Here is an 18,855-nt window from a genome sequence, read left to right on the forward strand (position 1 = left end):
TGAAGACTAGGTTTTTACCTATCATCGTTTATGATCTTACGCTTTTTAAAACAGGTGAAAACTACCCTTCAACCAGGTGTCACTAAAAGATTAAAAGTTTGGATGAAGAATTAGTGCTGGCAAACATCTTTAAAACTAAGAAATAAAAACCGGTGTCTTGGGGCCCAAAGTCTTTTGAAATATCTTCAGCAAATTGCTTCATGTGGGACTCCCGTTCATAGCAACATATTGCCTTGTTTCATAGCAAAATGGCCTAAGGCATATTTTCTAGAACCAGATATCTGAACTTTGCTTTATTTTTAGTTTGGCCTAGTCTTTTGCATGGTTTCAGTCTATTGTATGTACTTCTTCCATTCTATTTATAAGGCTTTGATAAATTTTATTTAAATACACAGACAGTAGTATATACCTACACACACATATATGAATTGAATGCCCATAATGGAGGGTTTTAGATTTAGGGAGTGAGAATGTCTATCTCAAATAAAAGTTGTATGTACCTTATACTAAAAAAAATTTCCGTATGGGATATACATGCTAAAAATAAATTATTACTTAATATCAATCTGATAAAATTAATGATATAAGCTCAGGTGGCTGTCCAAATAAACAAGAGTAATTAATTTTGCCATTGTTTCTATTAACTCCCAATATTCAATACTAATATATGTTCAAGTAGAATTTTTCATGTTTTTAAAAAAAGTATTTTCATAATTTTTTTTCAGTCTGATGCACTAATTGTATACTATTGGGATATTTGAATACTAACTGGGGAAAATTAGTTCTTTGTGAAGGTTAAAAAATAACTATTGAGATAAAATTTGTATACAGTGAAGTGTGGTTTTGACATAAATGTGATGGTGGATTCAAATCACAGCAGCTGAGACCATCTATTCTTTATGATCCCCACAGCTGGAAATAAGTAGTACATTCTGAAGGCCATGACAGAGAGACTGAGGGGTGTGAGAGAGAGAGTAGATGAATACATAGACAGATGGCCTTGAAACACCAAGATTCATAAGCATTCGTGTGTCACACTTTTAGATACATTCAGGTGCTTTCTTATGATGTGGTAGTAAATGTTTAACAACCTGCTCTGTAAAAAAAAAAAAAAATGTATGCATATATGTATTGAAACAAATTTATTATAAATTTTATTGATATAAAATATGTCCCACACAATTTATGTATGATAATACAATATATTCTTTATTTTATATTCCATATAGCAAAGTGATTTTCACCGAATACTTTCATTAATATTTGCCAAACTCTTGTATTTGTATTGAAATTATGGTTGCAATTGACATTAATGTTGTTTTTTATGTTAATGAGTAAGACAATAAAGAAACAATGAAGGCATATATAGAAACTTCACTCACTCACCATTGGCCTGAACAACTTATTTGCAGGATTGAATAACGGTTTTTGAATATTAAAAGAATAATTCCTCAGTTTTTGTGTGATTTCTAATGTAACAGTAATAGAGACAACAAACTTTAAAGTTAAATCGCATTATTAATAGTTTCTCCATCATTTTCTTAAGTTTATACCAGAGACTGCCAAACTATTATAGCCTTAAGTTGAAAACAGCTTGCCTCCTGTTTTTGTAAATAAAGTTTTTTTGGAACTCAGCCACATCCATTCATTTATGTATTGGCTATGACAGCTTTCACACTACATAAAATCTCTGTCATAACAAAGTTGAGTAGTTGTGACAGAGACCATATAGCTCTAAAGTCCAAAATATTGAGTATCTGGCTCCTAACAGAAAAAGTTTTCTGACTCCTGAAGTAAATCAGCATTTACCAATAAAACTTTCTGGTATAATGAAAATGTTCTTTACCTGCTCTGTTTGAGTAACCACTTAGCTACATGAGACTATTGAGTACTTAAACTATTAAGTACTATCATTGAAGAGCTGAATTTTTAATGTTATTTCATTTTAATTACTTTAAATTTAAATAGCCATGTTTTGCTAGTAGCTACTTTATGAAGCAGGGTAGGTTGAGACAGTTAACAACACCACGAATCATGCCCTGATTTCTCACATTTGCTGAATTTCAAGGTGTAAATGTGGAGTCCTAATAAGGGAAAAGGAGTCGGGCTGGTGGGACCAAAGGAAAGGAAAGAGAAAGCAGATAAGTTATAAGCCTACCTTTCTTCATGATTCAGGACACATAGCCCTCCTGCACAAAGAACTCCCAACCTTTCTGTGCCCAGCTATCACTAGACCCTCAGCTGCTGGAAAAATGCAAGTTAGCTCACTGCATCCTTGATATTATAAATACTGCACAAAGCCCTTCTCAGTACACAGCACAAGCACCAATCTATAAAATCCCCTGCAAGCTTTTGACTCCTTGAAGTCAGCTCCTCTATTGCTGGTCTGCCCATTGCACCTTTGCGAAGTATTTTCATACCTTCTCCAATAAATCTGCCTTTTTAACTACAACTGTCTTGGTAATTTCTTCTTACCCTGATGCCACTGGCCTAGATAGTCATTGATTACCCATGATAGTAAATACATCCACTATGGCCAATTTCAAGCTATCAATGTGACATCACTGAACAAGTTAGGAAGAAATGTACATTATTATACCATATTTGTACCATGCAGTTACAATAAACATAAATAACCTCAAAAGCATAGATAAAACACTAGTAAATAATTAAGAAGTGATACATTTTGAGTATTTATTACTTTGATTTTTAATGTAATTAATTTAATTATATATTTATATAATTTAATTTTAAGAATAGATGTGTTTAATAATGAATAGCAAAATTCCTAAAAAAATGTTAACAGTTTTCTCTCAAACCAGTGCAATCTGGCTTCAGCAGATGACTGAGTGAAAACACCATGCTCTTTATTACTATACATAAAATCAAAAGGTAAGTGAAAGAGAAAATCAAAAGTGTGCATTAGTCTGAAACTCAGTTTGTGAAAATGGATATACTGTCAAAGGCAAGATATTTCTAGTTGTACAAAGAGAACAGTGTCACAGAAACTAACAGAGTAGGGGTTTGTTACAGAGTCAGTGGATTCTAAGGGAATTTCAAAGAGGATCCCTCTCAATTAATATGCAAAATTTATGTAAAGATACAAAAACATTTTCCCAGGAATAAATTAACATTCAGGGAGGTTGGGGAATTTTGCTTTTGAAAATTTGAATATTAAAGTTGTTAAGTCTCAGTCAAAAATTCAGTAAGCACATTTGTGGCTTAAATATAATGAATGTAAAGCTAAAACCATAAATCTTTTAGATCCCAAATCTGAATTAGGTAAGAGGAGATGAGAATTAGCCTAAGCTGAAAAATGGAACCCAAATGTCTCATATGAGGCTGGGCAGGAGCCAGGATCATCACTCTGAAACTATTTGAAGAGAAAAATTCATAAATTGAAATATGGTACTGAGAGTCATACAGAATTCAGCACAAAGGGACAAAGAGATTAGAACTATGAAAAGACAAGTGATAAATACATTATGGGTAGAATTAACAACTCTCATATAGGTTCAATTAAAATTTTAGAAGTGAAAAATAGAATAAATATTCAAATAATGATGGAGAATTTTTACAACTGAAGATCTGGACTGATATTTGCAATGGGTATATCTAACAAACATAAACACCCTGAATATTTTAAAACCTAAAAAATCAATATGGGAAAGTTAAATATAGAAAAAAAAGGTAGTGAACAATTTATAAACTTAAAAAGATGTGCCATTCCAACAATTTCAGAAAACACAAATTTAAATCATGTAGAGATATTACTATACATTCATTAGATTGAAAAAAAGTGTAAAACTCTGATGTTGATGAGGATATGGAGCAGGAAAAGAGTTTCACTACTTTTTGCGAAAGAGAAAAGTTCACACACTTATATGTTTATCAACAGGTAAATAATGATGATGCTATATTTTATATTCCTAATATAAGATATATAGTATAAATATATATACTTATATGTACCAATATTATAAAATTTTAAAATAAATGACAGAAAATAAAGCAAATTTAGAAAGTATATTTATCTGTTATATTAGCTACATCTGGTTAAAATGAGAGAGTAATCAAATGACAAGAGAAAAAAGGACAACTTCACTCCCTATAATTTTTTTTTTTTTTTTTTTTTGAGACAGAGTTTTGCTCTGTCGCCCAGGCTGGAGTGCAGTGGCGCAATCTTGGCTCCCTGTAACCTCCACCTCCCAGGTTCAAGTGATTCTCCTGCATCAGCCTCCCAAGTAGCTGGGACTACAGGAGCTCACCGCCACGCCCAGCTAATTTTTTTTTTTATTTTTAGTAGAGACGGGGTTTCACCATGTTGGCCAAGATGGTCTTGATCTCTTGACCTCGTGATCAGCCCACCTTGGCTTCCCAAATTGCTGGGATTACAGGTGTGAGCCACCACACCCGGCCAATTTTTTTTTTCAAAGACAACACAAATATGACAAAAACAAAATTTATTAACTATAGATATTTATTGCATTATTGTATGTACTTTCCTGTTTAAATATTTTATAATTTAAAAACAATTTTAAGAATTGTATCAATATTGATCCTGCTGGGCACGGTGGCTCATGCCTGTAATCCCAACACTTTCAGAGGCTGAGGCGGGCAGATTGCTTGAGGTCAGGAGTTCGAGACCAGCCTGGCCAACATAGCGAAACCCTGTCTCTACTAAAAATACAAAAAATTAGCTGGACGTGGTGGCACGCGTCTGTAATCCTAGCTACTCAGGAGGCTAAGACAGGAGAATCACTTGAACCCTGGAGGCAGAGGTTGCGATGAGACAAGAACATGCCACTACACTCTAGCCTGGGCAACAGAGTGACACTCTGTCTCAAAATAATAATAATAATAAATAAAAAATTCTATCAATATTGATCTAGAGAAAAAATATCAAATTTTCTGCAATTATTAAAAAAATAAAAGAATTCTATCAATATTGACCTAGAGAAAAAATCTCAATTTTCTGCAAAAATTATTGGTTGATTTAAGCCATTTTCATACCTCAAGAAGACCAAAGAGTAATAATCTCTAATATATTTCTTAATAGAAATAATAATATTTTGATATATTTAAATATATCTACCTTAATCATCAATATTGTGGCAATAGATTATATATCTATTTAAAACTATTTCAATTTTTAAGTGTTTTTACATAAAGTACATTTTTAAGTATTTAGTTCACTATTTACTGCACATTTGCACATTAGTTTAAGTTTTTTTTTCTGCTATACTTGTTTCTGCTCTCTTACCATTTTTATATTAAAAATAGTGTGAGGGCTTTTCAGTTAGGTGAATCTAAAGTCTTTTTGGCTAAATTTTTCTAAAATTTTAGTTTAAGAAGGTTTTTTCTTGTTGATTCTCATCCAGAATACATATTAAAAGGGCATTTGCCACATTAAATTGCATTGAACTTCCTTTTCAAAGCCATTGCACTCATAGAACATGTCTGTCTATCCTTGAAGATGGATTTGACTGGAGTCATTTGGCTTCCCTAATCGCTCTGCTTTTAAATTTAGTCATGAAGAACTCCGGGTACTCAGTGTTAAGAACTAACGATTGCCCTGAAAATGTCAGTCAGCCTAAGTGACTGAAAATTTTTTCTTTGTGAGGTGAGTGTATGACATTAAATGCTTGTGGAATAAGAGAATAAAAAATCAGAGTAAAGAGATCTTTGTTTTATAAATTAGGTATATTGTTCCTCTAGATCTAATCTAACTATAGTTGTGATTACTTAAATCTATTGTTCAAAAGGAATGAACTAAATTCTGGTAAAGGAATAAGAGCACTGAACTGGGAGACTGGGATCATTCTATCAAAATCTGCTGCTAATATGGCTGGAGATTTAAACACCTTCATCTTTATATGAGTGCACAACTAGATAATTTCAGTTGTCTCATTCAATTTTATGTTTCTTTCTTTCTTTTTTCTTTCTTTTTTTTTTCTTTTTTTTTTTTTTTTTTTTTTTTTTGAGACGGAGTCTCACTCTTGTCACCCAGGCTAAAGTGCAGAGGTGCAATCTTAGCTCACTGCAAGCTCCGCCTTCCGGGTTCACTCCATTCTCCTGCCTCAGTCTCCCGAGGAGCTGGGAGTACTGGCGCCCGCCACCACGCCTGGCTAATTTTCGTATTTTTAGTAGGAACGGGATTTCACCATGTTGGCCACCCTGGCCTCAAACTCCTGACCTCAGGTGATCCGCCCACCTCGGCCTTCCAAAGTGCTGAGATTACAGGCGTGAAACATCGTGCCGGGCCAGTTTTATGTTTCTTAACTGGAGAGCTGGAGCCATTATGAGCAAAATAAACATAAAAGATTTTTTCCGTCCAACCGATGGACCAAGCTAGACATTGTATCTTCAACAACATTTTCTCTTCATGTACACCAGTGACTATTCAGCACTATACCTAGCAAATATCAGTCACAAATGAAAACTATAGTCTGTTTTCACAGAAATGTTTCTTGTGATTTTCCCTCTTCGCTATTCTTATTTTCATTGTCTTAACTCAGGTCATCAGCATCTTTTCCCATGAACTACTGAATTTTTCTCCTAAGAGACCACGCTCTTCATCTCCCTGCATCCCATGTATCTCCAATGTTTCCAAGGTGTCTTTCTTGATGAAAAAGCACTGATTTTATAAACTTCAATCTCTTCCTTTGGTTTAGAGGTTAAAGCCTAACCCATATATAGAATTTTGCATCTTTCTCAATCTAGTTTTCTTATTTTTGTAGTATAGTCTTTTGCCAATTTCCATCTTCCTTCTTATCTTTGGATTCACATCTCCAACTCCGGAGAAGGCAAAAACATCAAATTTATTTACATCAGTCGTTCATTTTTTCCCATTTTATGCTTTTGGCAGTGCTGCTCCTGCTGCATAGTATACACTTTCCCCTTTTTTATCAGGTGAAATTCTACCTATTTATAAGTCCCTGCTCAAATACTAATCATATTGAAAGCTTCCCTGAATACCTTGGAAGAAAAAGTTCTGCCTCCCTCATCTGAAATCATCTCATAGCACTTTTATATAACCCTATTTTAGTACTTAACACATTGAGTTATATTTAGTTATTGCCCTTATACTTTCTCTGGTAGATTATGTGCTAATTTCTTTCTTTATCCATCTATCCATCAAGCATTTATTGAAGACCTGCTATTCATCAGATACTTTGTTAGAATATAGGGGACGGAGTTGTAAGAACTGGTTTTAACTTTAACAAGTTTATTCTTTATATGGAAATCCAACATTTAAGTAAATTTTAATTTACAATATAGGATATTGAGTGCTGTGGTAGGTACTCGTCTCTGCAGAGAATATTTTGGAAAAAAGAGCATTAAAATGTACTGCATAGGAGGGTAGGAATTAGGCCCAGGGACTTTCTCTGGTTGAAGTCGACCATTCATTTATTAACTATTTAGAGTGGAGTATAATTAATTCTTTTTTTTTTTTTTTTTTTTTTTTTTTTGAGACAGAGTCTCGCTCTGTCGCCCAGGCTGGAGTGCAGTGGCGCAATCTCGGCTCACTGCAAGCTCCGCCTCCCGGGTTCACGCCATTCTCCTGCCTCAGCCTCTCCGAGTAGCTGGGACTACAGGCGCCCACCACCACGCCCGGCTAATTTTTTGTATTTTTTTTTTTAGTAGAGACGGGGTTTCACCGTGGTCTCGATCTCCTGACCTCGTGATCCGCCCGCCTTGGCCTCCCAAAGTGCTGGGATTACAAGCGTGAGCCACTGCGCCCGTCCAATTAATTCTTGATAGATGTCATTAAATACACTTTGTTTCGAGTATATGGAGGCTTATTCTCTCTAGTGTGTTGGATAAAGGCCACAGGTAGTGAAGATATTTCAGAGATGTGAAGAATCCTGTGGGAATGACAACACTCAGCATTTCCATTCAACCAGATCCCACAGGGAAAATGTCAGTTTTGTGAAGGCAGATACATTAACCACATACAACTCGATTAATATAAACAAATAATCTTATCCATTGAGCTCTCCCACAGACCTTCTTGGGCCCAATCAGACAATAATGAAGTGCAGGCGAGACAGCATTCTGTACTCACATTGCAGGCAATGGTTCAAGTCCCTCCAGGTCCCTCAAGAAAGAGACAGGATGACTGACTTATTGTGTATTTGACTCATTTTCCTAGAAAGTGCAGACTCGCTGTAAAATGTGTTAGGTGGTGAGAACGCTGGTGGTTCACCGTTTTCCTCCACTTTCAGCTCAGTGCAAACCCTCTGCCCAAAGCCTCGCTCCAGTACGGAGGAGCTGCGTCTTCAGCACACTTTCTCTGTTGCCAGGTAACCACTTCTCCCTCAGCCTAGTCTCCAGGGGTCACGAGCCACTTCCGCCTCCCCCTCCCGGGCGCTCCAATCAGCGACCTGTGTGGCTGTCACGTGGGCCTCTGGGGCAGACCCCGGAGAGCGGGCTCGCGGCGCCTCCCATCGTGGCTCAGCGCTGGGGCTTGCGGAGCCCACTTCCCGCCCCTCGGAGCCCGCGGGCCCGGCCGCCCCGTCCCCGGGTGCCCGGGGCGAGCAGGTAGGGAGGGCGGGGCGGGTCCGCGCGTTGGCGGTGCTCGCCTCGCAGCTGCGCCCGCCGGCTTCAGCACCTTCCGCTGTCCGCCGCTGCAGCCGCCTCCTCCTCCAGGTAAGAAGCCGGTGGGGCCGCAGAGATAGCAAGGCAAGCTCAGGCTTGAAGAGGGTGATGCTTGAACTGTCGCGGCGTCATGCGAGAGGGGCTCTGACCTCCCTGTGATCGCGGACCAGGGTGATGTACGTCCTGCAGGGCTTTGCACACCATGGTGCCTAAGGAGATAATCACCTGAGTTTTAGAGCCACACACCTGATTCTTACAAGGCACAGCAAGCAGCGAATATTTATGTATCTAAACTACCATTGCAGTGTAAACTATGGACATTTCGAGGGACATTGTTTTATTTTCATGGCTATTAAGTATATGTCTAGAGACTAGATTGCTGTTCTCATCCCTCCGCCAGCCAGACACTTCTGTATAGATCATTTACCCCTTTGAAGATGGTCTTATTAGTAGGGTTGTACTAAGGAAGGTTTGAGTAAAAAGGAAATGCGTTCCAGAAAAAAGACGGCATTGGATGTAAGACAGGTATACTATGTATTAAGTAGATCGTAAAATAGAATCTTTGCTGTCTTCCCCTCTCCAAAAACAGACTTGTTTTGCTTGCAAAGATTGAAAGGAACAATTTAAGGAGACTTTTTTTACTATATTAATTAAAAGCAATTGATTTGAATGAAAAGTAATAAAAAGTCCGACCATGTATCAAAAATAAGTTATTTTGCATATTAATATATACATATACATACTATATATATTTAACAAGGGTTGAAGAGAGATACTACATTTCTGAGTCTTTCATAAATACCCTTTAGAGAAAACTATCAAAAAAAAGAAGTTCGTTATAAAAGGATATGAAACGGCCAAAGCCCAACAATGTGAGATTATAGTTGCCATTCTTAGCGCTCTAATAACATTTCTGCGTTGTAAAAATTAGAAAATAAATGACAACGAATTTATGAGAATTTATAAATTTGAACTCCACAAGAGTTTAAGCATTAATTTATTTGTAGATTTATGCCTTATCATTACCCGGCTTGCCAGGAGCTGATGCTGGGCGGATGGTGATTACAAACTCTATGGAGAAAGCACTCTTACATCCTTTTGAGATTCTGCTTCACTGGCCTAAGTGTTCAAGAAAATGGATATAGTTATATCTAACTGTTTTGAAGGCAGACATCTGAGATAGGTGATCTGAGAACCCTTCCCCTCCTATGATCTGAAATTAAATATAGTTATTAAGTGCTTTTGAAAAGTTGTCAATTCATTAATATTTTGGGAAACATCCTTTACTCCATTGTTTGGAGATTAATGTTACAAATGGTAGCTTTAGAGTTCCTGGGAAGTTTTAAAACAATGACTTATTTCAAAGGGCATATATGGAAAGTAAAGCTCTTGAGTTCCACAAACTTAATTATGTAAAAATAACTAGTTGAATGTTATTGTTTACATTGTTCTGACTTTCTCTTGTGTTGATATTAATAGAACTGCTTAAAGAACTGTGGACATCTGAAGAAGACGTTAAATATACTTACTTGAAAGTTTTAACATTCTTTATTGTTCTTATTTCTAATGATAAATAGTGGTGTTCTAAATATTTTTAAGTTACCCATTAGTCACATAATAATTCCATAGATTAGAAAGCCATAAATTAATTTAGGCCAGAAAAACAATGCTCCCAGTAGAGGGGAGACTAGGGCTAGATTGCTTTTGTTGTTGCTGTTTTCTACAGACTCTATCTTGTATCCTTTAGTCTGGGAAAGGAGGGTCAGGGCCAGTGGCAGTTTTTTAATTACTCAGAGAAGTTTAGGAACAGGTTTCTGTTTGTTTGTTTGTTTTATTGTTTTACTCTGATGGATACTAGAAGTCCAACATGAATGATTAGGTTGTCACTATTAGTGAAATGTGTAAATTCTCCAGAGTACCTGATTTTGTTTTCTAAATACTTTAATGACGACTGCAATGTAATTCTAACAGTTTTGAAGGATTCACAGTTTCGTCCTATATTCCAGAATTTCTTTGAAATCTAACATATGCAAGAAAGGTAACACTTTATCAGATTACTGAATTGTAATACTGAATACTTAGAGTTTACCCTGCTATTCATGATAATTATGTATATGGAAGCATCATTGCTACTTTTGACAACTGCTGAATTATCTCATTTTACATTTTGTATACCTGTTCCATTGAACAGATGGAAATATTAAAGTGAAGTCATGTATCTTCCAGTATGTCTTCAGGAACAGAGATTTCATCGAAATTATATTAATTTATAGAAATCATATGAGGATAGGCTGGGTGCGGTGGCTCATACCTGTAATCTCGGCACTTTGGGAGGCCGAGGCAGGCGGATCACCTGAGGGCAGGAGTTTGACACCAGTCTGGCCAACATGGTGAAACCCCGTCTGTACTAAAAATACAAAAATTAGCTGGGCGTGGTGGTGCACGTCTGTAATCCCAGCTACTTGGCAGGCTGAGGCGTGAGAATCTCTTGAACCCAGGAGGCGGAGGTTGCAGTGAGCTGAGATTGCGCCACTGCACGCCAGCCTGTGCGACAGAGCAAGACAATGTCAAAAAAAATTAAAAAAAGAAAAGAAAAGGAAAAAAGGAAGGATATTGGAAGGAATTTTTTATTAATTCATGCTCCTTTTCTTTTGTATCAGAAACATATGAAACTCAAGATTTGGTTGGTACTTTTTGATACCCAAGACTGTGCTTTATCCTGTTAAAATAGTATCGTGATTATTCTTTCATTGTTGATAAAACTATTCCTTGAAATTTGTGAGCAAGAAATTAGATACGGATACCTGAAGAGAATTTTAGAAATTCTCCCAAAGAATCTATAAGGAAACAAAACCTAGAGAAAAACATTTTTCTTATTTGAGTTTACTTAAAATGTTCACGAAGGACTTGCAACTTTGGTAATAAAAATTGGTAGAAATAATATAAAATGATCAGCTTTGTATAGTAAAAGAAAAATTCCCATCACGATTAATTAGAAAGATTTGAAAAGTTCCCATGCTTAAAGCATGGGCTGTCACATTAGAAGACAGAGTTCAAGTTGTTTTTATCTGATTTCAGTGACTAGACAGGTATAATTTCAGTGACTAGTCAAACATTTCAAATAGGCTAGATTTTGTAAGAAAAAAAAAGCACTTGATATTGGAGCCACAGCTGGCACCTGCCTTCCAGATGTCACATTATCAGCTACTTGAGGAAAATAATTTTTATATATATTGATAAAAGTCTTACTTTTTATTATGTTAAATGTACTTACAAAGTATTGTTCAGTAAACTGTCTTATGAAATTCTGTAATTTTACATTCTAATTTAAAAAATGTACCTTAGAAAGACAATAATATAAATCTATAATTAAGATAATACAGGAGGTAATTTAACAATGTTATTTGCTATGATAACGATGATTGATAATTGTCATGTTCAGATAAATTCTAGCAAAGTGTAAGAAATAAATTTCCATGTGTCACTGAAGATGTTATAACAGTCAATACTTGTTTTGTACATTACAATGTTCTGAGACGGAGAACTCAAGATAGAGGTCCTTACACAATTTTTCTTATGCTTAGGTTTATTTTTTCTTCTTCCAGATTCTTCACATTTTTTTTAGTTGTAAGCATGTACCAGTATCCCAGGCAGACTCATTTACAGTGATGTATAGTATCTTCAATTTCATATTATGCACACAAAAAAACTTACTTTCAAATTGGAAAGTAGAAAATAATTTTTATTACACGAAGCACTCGTGTTTAATGTGTTATTAAAAAAACCCTTCATTACAATACAAACAGCTCCACGTGGAGTCTCAAAAAATGAATAGTTGGTTAATAAGAAATAGCTAACATTTAATTAGATTTGATTCTTTAAGATAAAATATTATGGGTGACTTTTAATGAAAAGAGTTACGCAACATTTTATTTTTCAGGTAAACAGGTTTGAAGGGGTCATTTTGGAATTTATGATAGAAGGATCCTTAAGAACAGTTACTCTAACACCGTTATTTTGTTAATGAGGACACTAAACGCATAAAAATTATGTTCTCAAAATTAATAAGGGAAAAGCTGGCTTGGAACCTCGGGCTCTGACACTCAGCTTTGTGCTCCCTCTCTAAAGAGCTACAGAATGTATCACAAACATGGTTTTCTCTTATATTTATTCTTATATTATATTTCTTCAAGTTAAAAGTTTAAATAGTTAAAGTCTAAATCATTTTCGTGTGGTTAAAATAATTGTAGTTAATAAACAATATGCATGTGTTTTGGTCTCATCATATAGAAAGTTTACTTAAACTGCTAGTTAAAAGTTATTTTCCCAATACTTATATAATTTATTGGTTTGCTTATTAATGTAAGATTTGCTGCAAAGTCATTTGTGATTTGAGATCTGGTTACCTTAGAAATTTCTTATCCCAATGCACTCCATGGTACATAAGTAGCCATCACACCTAAAATTAAATGTTAAGTATTTTAGAAATAAGATGCTTTTGGAAGTTATATCTGAAGCCTAGATTATGGTTACCCTTAGGTACAACTGTAAGGTTGAATGCATTTACTTCTTAGGCTTTCTCCCACTTTGGTATAGATGCTACTTATTGCACTGTTACTCAAAGTGTACCTTAGACTAGCAGCATCAGCATCTCTTGGGACTTTGTTAGATATGCATATTTTTAGGCCAGGTCCCTACCAAATCAGAATTTCTGAGGGAGGGGCTCAGGAATCTGTGTTTTAACAAGCCTCAAGTGATTTTTATGCATCGTGGAGTTTGAGAAGTACTGTTACCGAGTACTTTATGCCATGCGGGTGAATGGGACATGAACATTATGAGCTCAACAGGCGACCAAGTCTCTTGGCAACTTGATCGCCTCTTGAGCTAGTAATGTTCATGTACTATTCTACTTCTGAAGCTTTACTTGGGAGTACCATGAACTACTAAATAAATGAATTTATTCCTGAAAATATAATAGTGGATACATTTCATTAACATTTGTGTATCAATAGTAGCTTTTTGGGCATAATGTCTCATCTTCAAAATTAATTCATTAGCTCATGTTTAGGGGGAATTTTATGTTAGCTAAGAGCATAATATTTGACTTAGGCAGACTAATATGTAGATTACTAACTTATCAGATCTGTGCCTGGGCCCTGCCTTAGGTAATATAGCCCTTTACTTAGCAAATTAAAATCAGACTTATTTCAGGCCTCCGTCAATATATTGAATGTATATATTGAAGAAAGTTTCGAATTTGGTTAGTTTATGTAAATCCTTTTTTCCCTTTTTTTCCACTTCTTTTTTCTTTTTTTTTTTTCTTCTGAGACAAGGTCTCCTGCTGGAGTGCAGTGGTGTGATCACGGCTCACTGCAGCCTCGAACTCCCAGGCTCAATCAATCCCCCCATATCAGCCTTCTGAGTAGCTGGGACTACAGGCATGCACCACCACTCCTGGTTAATTTTTTTTTTTTCTTTTTTTTACTTTTTGTAGAGAAGACATCTCACTATGTTGCCCAGGCTGGTCTGGAACTCCTGGGCTCAAGCGATCCACCCAACTTGGCCTGCCAAAGTCCTGGGATGCATAAGCCTCTGTGCCTGGCCCTGTTTTTGTTTTTGTTTTGTTTTTTTTAATATTCAAGCTTCTAAGCGTCCATTTGATTTTCTTTGCTGGTTTTCCCAAATTGACTTGCCAAAATAATTTTTAACATCTTTTCCCAGAACATGAATATGCCAACATTAAGTGACTTTATGCCAAATCGGGAATCCTAAGTTTGACAGACAGATGAGCATGAAGGCTCATCCTGCTTCAAAAACTCACATACAAAACCCAACTCACAAACCAGGTTAATTAGAAGGGGAGCGAGGGTCCTGAGGATTATGTAGCAATTTATGGCAGAGTTCCTTAAGTCTTTCTTTTTAATGAGCAGTAATTCTATTTATAAAAATAGGGGTATACTTTTTGCCACACCCTACTGAAGAAATAATCTTGTATCTTTTTATGACAAATATTTACTTATTTCCTTTCATAGTGTTCTTGCAATGGAATATTCACTTCAAAAATTCTTAGTTTATACTTGAAAATATGTGGTTTCTCCCTTTTCTTTTTTCTTTTCTCTCTTTTTTTTTTTTTTGAGACGGATTCTCACTCTGTCACCCAGGCTGAAGTGCAATGACACGATCTAGGCTCATTGCAACCTCTGCCTCCCAGATTCAAGCAATTCTCCTGCCTCAGCCTCCTGAGTAGCTGGGATTACAGGCGCAGGCCATTACTCCCGGCTAACTTTTGTATTTTTAATAGAGACGGGGTTTCACCATGTTGGTCAGGCTGATCTGGAACTCCTGACCTCGGCCCACCTTGGCCTCCCAAAGTGCTGGGATTACAGGCGTGAGCCACCATGCCCGGCCTCTCCCTTTTCTATTATTCTTTGGATACCTCTCTCAGAATGGTCACATTGAAAGTATATGAGTGAGCCTGTTGAAGTAGATGTGGATTACTTCTTTGATCAAATCAAAAATTATTTCCATGTTGCAGCACAAAAGATTCTGTAATCCTCTAAGCATCTGAGTAAGTCTAGTTCCAGGATTCAAATCCATATAATTTTCATTTTCATGGCTAAAATGGAGGAAAGTATAAAAATATATATAAATAGGTAATAAAGGTAACTCCATTCATCTTTCCATATCTTTGAATCAGTGTCTTGCTCTTTTGATGTTCAGTGTTTGGTCTTACATATAACTCCTGTGTTTTGTTGACCAAGATGGAATTCATACTGGTATAAGTGGTCATTTTGTGGGTCCAAACTAGAACTGCCATAATGACCTTATTCTTCTCTACTTGCTACCTAATGCAGGATTTTAATGTAGGCTAATACTGTACTTGTGACCTATTTTGTCTTCTAAGCTTTTAAGAACATCATGATTTGACATAACACTGCCTGCCAAGCATGTGAAAGGTAAACTCAGAAATGCTCAGGTAAACTCAAGCATGTAAAAGGTAAACTAGACATTTCAGAGATTCATCTCAGACAGAAGATACCAGAGGCAGTTTTTCTTCCAACTTATCTTTATAGTCATTGAACTAGGCCAGTAGTTCTTAAGCCTTACTATGCATTTAAATTGTCCAAGAGTGATATTGAAAAGCTCCACTCCAAGGTTCTCATTTATTAGAGTTGGGATGTGATTCACAAGTCTGAATTTTTAGCAAGTATCTGAGTTAATTCTGATGCAAAATACTTGAGAACCACACTCTGAGATACACTGATTAAGAGATTTTTGAAATCCTATTTATCCTTGATAATGTATGATGCTATATACCACAATGAGAATAAGGCTCATTTAGAATTATGGATACAGACAAGAAGAGCTCAAGTTAGTGGGCCAATGGATGATTTTTTAAAAATTTCTTTCAGTTTTCTGCACTTTCCAGATGTTTTCCAAAGAGTAAGCACCTATGGATTATATGAGAAGACATATTTTTTGCATAGCTCTGAGCATATAGTATATTTACATTTTAAATACTGACATTTCAACAACGTGTTTTTAGGGTTTTATTTTTTAGTAATAAAGGCAATACATTTCCATTACAGAAAAATTACACAATTCAGAAGAGTATAAAAGTGAGTTTAACAGAACTACCTTGAATCTCTGCATCCTGGTATAAAATGCTGACTTTTTAATAGACATTTTTAGGTACTTTTTATTGATTTTTCTTACTATTTCTCAGACATTCCCAGAAACACATCTCAGAGTCTTTATTTTTGTGCTCCCTCTTTTTAGCAAGATTTTTTCACCAGATGATTATATTTTGCTTTCCTTCAAATGTCTGCTCGGTATCACCTATGAGGCCTTCCTGTGCCATCTTTTACAAAAATTACAATGTGAGCTCTGTCACCAGAACTCCTTTTCCCTTTTCCCTCCATTATTTTTATTTTTCTCTATTCCACAAATTGTCTTGGGAGAGAGATATATATAACTCAAGATAATTGTGACATATACTACACATATACATACATATTTTTATATATAATTTACTTATTTGTTTTGCAAATTTCGCTTTTTTAAAAAAAGACAGAGTCTCACTTTGTCATCCAGGCTAGAGTGCAGTGGCATGATCATAGGTCACTGCAGCCTCAATTTCCTGGGTTCATGTGGTCCTCACACCTCAGCCTCGTGAGTAGTTGGGACTAGAGGTACATGCACCACGCCTGGCTGATTTTTGTATTTTTGTAGATATAGGGTCTTGCTGTGTTGCCCAGGCTGGGCTTGAACTCCTGGCCTCAAGTGATTCTCCAATCTTATCCTCCCCAAGCACTGGGATTAAATACACGAACCCCTGTGTTAATTTTGTTATTCCCTGCTACAAGAAGAAAAGCTCTGGGCACGCAGGAATTTTTTTTAAGGCTTTTTTTTTTTCTGTCCTTGCCTAGCACATAGTTATTGCTCAATAAATATTTATTGAGTGGATGAGTAAATTGTGCAGCGATTACTGAAAGTTTAAAAAGTCAATGGAATAATAAACTTCCCCAAATTTTACCATCTAGAAATAGCCAAATATTTACCTTGAGCTGTATATTCTTTTAGTTTTTAATGTGTATATGTATCTATATATGTTAATTTTTAAATGCAGAAACATAACTCTGACATGCCTTTTAAATTAACTACGTAGACTTTATCGAATGATTGATTTATAACTACTCTTTTCATATTAAGATGTTTTATGTATGTGTTAATATTTTTTTCCAGTTTTTTCTTTCAAGTTTATGATATATTTTAACAAAAATAATAAAATTCAAGATTTCATTTCATAATTTTTGTGATTTCATGTTTTTTTAATTATAAGATGACTGGGTCAATTTCTAATATTGTGAGTCGATTTTTCCCTAAATATCAGGAAACAAATTGTGTCTACTGATCACCTTTGTTAAATGAGAAATTTACCGTATCTTTGTTTTCTTCTATTCTTCTCCTAAGCTCTAGTACCTAGGAAAACAATATAAGATTTTAAAGTTTTGATAATGAACATTTTAGGTTGTCTGTCTTCTCTTTCAATCATTACTTTGTCATTTCCATTTTCATAACAATATTCCAGTTTCTTTGCTTAATACATTTTAAAAATTACATTAACTTCCATATTTGAGCTCTTTGTTTTGATTCATTTTTAAAAAGACTGTAATTTTGTTCAAATAATTCTTTAAGAAGAATACATGTATAAATTGCCTTCTAAATCTTTCCAATATGAGAATGTCTTTCTGTTCGTTTTCCCTTCACACATGTATGATACTTTGGCAAATTATAGAAGAGTGAGATCAGCATTTTGGGAGGCTGAGGCAGGAGGGTCACTTGAGGATAGTTCAAGATCAGCTTGGGCAACGTAGTGACACCCTATGTCTACAAAAAAGGAAAAGAAAAAGAAATTAGCCAAGAGTGTTAGTGTGTGCTGTAGTCTCAGTTCGGGAGGCTGAGACAAGAAGATCACTTGAGCTCAGGAGTTTGAGGCTTGAGTGTGCTATGATTGGGACACTGCACCCCAGCCTGAGTGTTGCAGTCAGACCCTGGCTCAAAAAAGGAAAAAAAAAGTGAGATCACTATAGTTCTTCACTTTAATAAAGTTATTATATCACTGAATGTGGGAATTTTGTGCAGTGGTGAAAAATGATGCCAATCCGTTTTTTTCTGCTTGTACATAGTATTTTTACAAAATTCTTCTTAGTTGCTCATTAGAGTGTAAAGAAATAAATTAGCCTTGAATTTACCTTAATATACCTAGGTATGGATAGTTAACTGTATGTTTACATATATATATATATATTTAAGCAAAATATGTGTATCTCTATGTATATATTTAAGCAAAATATGTATATTGCTTAAAACAAAAGCACTTTTGATCTGCCTATTTAGAGTTTTTTTTTTAAACCCAGTAAATGAGTTGTTGTTTTGTTTTTTTTCTTTTTTTTTTGGCTACATCTCAGATTGTTGTTTTTGTTTCTGCAGTTTTACTTGTGCTTTAGCTTTTTCTAAAAATTTTTTTAATATTTTAGTTTGAGGTTTCATTCCTTGTATACTGTATCTTTCAATTTCTCTAAATTTTAAAAAATCTCTTATTTTCCAGTGTTTTGGAAGAGTTTTTTCACTTTGTTCTTTGAATCATTAATATGATTTTTTTTTTTTTTGCAATTTCAGTTTGGCTCTTTATTGCTCTTTAATGTGGATTTTTATTCTGCTGTTGTCTTTTCTTTTTTTCATAATCATTAT

The 18,855-nt window shown here is 35.3% G+C and overlaps 1 protein-coding gene and 1 long non-coding RNA gene across 10 annotated transcripts in view; one reads left to right on the forward strand and one right to left on the reverse strand.

The window, feature by feature from the left end:
• Positions 1-8,297, reverse strand: part of LOC134736529 (uncharacterized) — a 46,370-nt gene extending 38,073 nt beyond the window's left edge. Inside the window, exon 1 of the long non-coding RNA XR_010120625.1 lies at positions 8,069-8,297. This is a non-coding gene — a long non-coding RNA (uncharacterized lncRNA). The remainder of the gene's footprint in view (positions 1-8,068) is intronic.
• A 116-nt stretch (positions 8,298-8,413) lies between these two features.
• The window catches only part of WDR17 (WD repeat domain 17), a 115,154-nt gene continuing 104,712 nt past the window's right edge, over positions 8,414-18,855 (forward strand). For 7 of the 9 annotated variants that reach the window (XM_055276444.2, XM_055276445.2, XM_055276446.2 and 4 more), the window contains exon 1: positions 8,414-8,652. The gene's annotated coding sequence lies outside the window, so the exon portion shown is untranslated. The remainder of the gene's footprint in view (positions 8,653-18,855) is intronic. The other 2 variants (XM_055276447.2, XM_055276453.2) reach the window with 2 other exon arrangements.

The sequence above is a fragment of the Symphalangus syndactylus genome, chromosome 4 (assembly GCF_028878055.3).
Source record: "Symphalangus syndactylus isolate Jambi chromosome 4, NHGRI_mSymSyn1-v2.1_pri, whole genome shotgun sequence".
NCBI lineage: Eukaryota > Metazoa > Chordata > Mammalia > Primates > Hylobatidae > Symphalangus > Symphalangus syndactylus.